General features: G+C 42.5%; 1 pseudogene; it reads right to left on the bottom strand.

The window, feature by feature from the left end:
- Window positions 1–2,780: 2,780 nt before the first annotated feature.
- LOC126498997 (cofilin-1-like) lies at window positions 2,781–3,369 on the bottom strand (annotated as a pseudogene).
- Between the last annotated feature and the right edge of the window lie 283 nt (window positions 3,370–3,652).

Genomic DNA, 3,652 nt, shown 5'->3' on the forward strand with positions numbered 1-3,652 from the left:
AAGCAGAAGGATACTAGGAATTCGGAGTTTGGACACAGTGAAGTAAAAACTGCATTAAGTATATAATGTTTCCTTGTCCTCTGACATACCATACATTCTCCTTCACACACACACACACACACACACACACACACACACACACACACACCATATGCCCTCGTGTTTTCTATAATGACCTACCATCTAGACTACAGCGTTGGGAGCCTTTTGCTTCCTGACTCTGTTAGCTGAATGAACCAGCACCAGGAGAACCTGGTACAGTGTGTCTGTTGTTCCTTGACAAGGTGATTCCTAAAATGAAGGCATATGAAGAGTGTGGTGAAATCTCTTCAACATGAATTAGAACATTTCTGATACATGAGACTTTCCAGAGTTAGTGTTTTGTTTTCCCTTCCAAGGGAAAGATTAACCTCCAGACTTCAGACCAGGTTTGGGACAAAGATGATCTTAATGTAGCTGCCACCCTGGAGAAACAGGAAATGAATACAGCCATTAGAAAGAGTTCTCATTTAGTGATAAGCATGAAACCCAACTTTTCTCCTAACTATTGCTTACTGGATGTTTAAAAATAAGAATCCTTTGATCCTCTTTGCTGAGGAAATGCCTACTCAGGGTTCTACAAGACTTTTATCACAGTTTTTCATATAAACACATCAATATCAAACCCATTCACTATGGGCTTGCTTCTTTCTTTGACTGCATTTCTACACTTTTCCTCCTTGATCTGAGAATGCATCCTGAGTCATATCTGATCTTCATCCATGGAGGGACCAGGTACCTATAGAATGTCACATGCCTGAGTTTACAAGAACTTGAAACCAAGTGTGTGAGTTAACGGAATGAGAGAGACTAAAAAAACTTTAGGGCAGGAATGCCTTACATTTGCATGCCACATTCAGTTGTATTCCTCTAGGGCCCACATTCAGGTTCTGTGAATGGCTGGTCATAAAACTGTTCCCTGCTACCACAATTCTCTGCTCAAACTTAACGGATGCGGGAAGTCCTTCCATATATGTGTTGCTTTTATTGGTTAATGAAGAAAGAACTGCTTTGGCCTGTGATAGGGTAGAGTAGAGTTAGGTGGGAAAACTAAACTGAATGCTGGGAGAAAGAAGGCAGGGTTATGAGACACCATGTAGCTGCCCACAGGAGACAGATACACTGGAACCTTGTCGGTGAGCACAACCACATGATGATACACAGATTAATAGAAATGGGTTAATTTAAGACGTAAGAACTAGCCAATAAGAAGCTAGAGCTAATAGGCCAAGCAGTGATCTAAATAATATAGTTTCTGTGTAATTATTTCAAGTCAGGGTGCTCAGGAAATGAACTAGCAGCCTCTTCCAACACCTAACAGAAGATTTCCAGGAACAATGTGGTTGAGGAAGCTGAGACAAAGTGTTCTCATCTATGTCACATTTAATTTACATTAGTTTGAATCTCTTAAAGAAGATATAATTCAGAGAAGAAGCCATGAGGAGTTTGCTTAGTAAATAACAAGCATAGCTACTAGTATAAGTAGAAATTAATAACTGCTTTTGTTATACCTTTTGAAATACACACATGAAAATGTTAATATTGGCCACATTTCTTTTGTAGTTATATTCTCAAGGCATGCATACAAATTGCTCTGTTTATCTTCTTTCCACTTTCTCTTTGTACGGGTGTGCACGTGCACATGTGTGGGTGTGTGCTATGAGTAAAGGTGCCTGCAGAGTTCAGAAGACAATGTTCTGTCCCCTGCAGTTGGAGTTAGACTAAGGTGTGTGTCTCCAGACATGGGTGCTCATAGTCATCTCTGAAGCCTCTGTTTGTATTTCCTTCCTGGGATGAGCTAGACTGGTTCAGAAGGTGTGGTGTCATGGTGTGGAAACTGAAGGACTTGGTCAAGGCCATAAGGTTTTTCCAGAGAAAACTGGGATTCACAGTAAGCTATCGTGGTGCTCGATATGAAACTTGGCCTATTGACTGTTATGTTAATACCGTAGGTCTTTCGAACAAATATTGCTAATATTTCCTAAGTGAGTCACATCACTATGTGTTCTTAGAACTGACACAACTGTTTTCATTTAGAAATGAATGCAATCATAAATTTTCACCACTTCAGACTATTCTATTTAATTATGTAGAATTTGAATGGCTCGGCCATGAAATTCATATGTGCTAGCCAAAACTCAGAAAGAAAAATAAGCAAATTCCATAAAAGCAGTCCAAAATTTAGCGTTATCTTGTTTTTCTTTAAATTGTGCCCCACTGGTAATAACAGCCAAAAAATTCAGTTGCCCAAATATACACTCAGAGAAGCTCAAAAGTTTTAACACAGAAAATGAAGCTTACCAGGTTATCTCACTTGAGTTTAAAATGGAAATTTCTTCTGCTGTTGTTGCTATAGCTGTTTGCCTTTGTTGTTTAAATTGAAGGTCCCTTACTGGTTCTGCTTCCATGAATGACCAAGAACACGGGAAAGGGGACAGTGACCATCTGGTGCTGGGAGGGTCATTTCCACATTTCATTTATACACAGAACTAAACAGAGCAGCCATGAGTCACTCTTAGGGTTAGAAGTTGGCAGCATGGGATGTGGAGGGATGAGGAGTAGGGGTGTCCTTAGAACAATACAAGCTCCCTCTAACCCGGTGCCTGGGAAGGGCCTTTGTCTGCTTCAACCCAAGAGGAATCAGAAGATCAGAAGCAGTTTGGAGAGGCAGAACCACCAGGAATGGAAGCAAGAGAATAGCCCAGGGGGTGGGGAAGACATTTGGCAGCTGGAGTGAAGGATTACTCTCTCCCCCTGATGGGATGCACTCCCAGCCCCTCTGGTCTGGCAGGAAAGGGGAACCCTGCAATCCCTGAGAGCAGGCCTGGGGCTGCTAGGTGTTCCACATAGGGGACTGGAGGAGGCTCACAAAGGCTTGCTCTCAGGAAGTAGAGCATACCTAGTGTTTCTGCCAGGGTACCGTGGTCCTTGACCTTCTCCTAGCTGTTTGCTTGTGATCCATGCTTGATTCCTGCCAGCTTCTTCTTGATGGCATCTTTTGAGCTGGCATAATCATTTTGCTCTTAAGGGATGCGCATTAAGGGGTCCTGATGGTGAACATCAGGTGGTCCTTCTTCCCCTTCTTGGTCTGGTAGGTGGCATCATAGAGAACATAGCAGCAGTCCTTGACTGGCGGCATCTTGACAAAACTGGTGCAGGTGTCATCCACAGTCTGCCTCATATCTCCTCCCAGGATGTTCTTGCCCTCCTCCAGGCAGAAGACCACAGCCTTCTTGTATTTCTTCACTTCTTCTGGCATCAAGGACCACCTAATTTCATATCATTGAACACCTTGATGACACCATCAGAGGCAGCCACACCAGAGGCCATGTTTCCAGAAACAAAAGGGAGACCAGGAGAGCTATAGAAGAACTGAGCCTCAGCATCTGACCGAACCTAAAATGGAAATTTCCATAGGAATACATAACAATACAAGGAATTTAGCCACACAGAGGGCAAGAGGAAGACATGTGGTGCAGAAACTATACAGGTACTCAGATGACCATGGATTTAATGTCCTCTTCGAATATCTTAATGTCAGAAGTAGTGGAGAAATATAAGGGTGATCACTACTCAGACCAGGAAGGGTTTCAAAAGGAATGAAAGCCAAAAG

Source organism: Alexandromys fortis, unplaced genomic scaffold (genome assembly GCF_014885135.2).
Source record: "Alexandromys fortis isolate MF-2015 unplaced genomic scaffold, M_Fortis_MF-2015_v1.1 scaffold_14, whole genome shotgun sequence".
Classification (NCBI taxonomy): domain Eukaryota; kingdom Metazoa; phylum Chordata; class Mammalia; order Rodentia; family Cricetidae; genus Alexandromys; species Alexandromys fortis.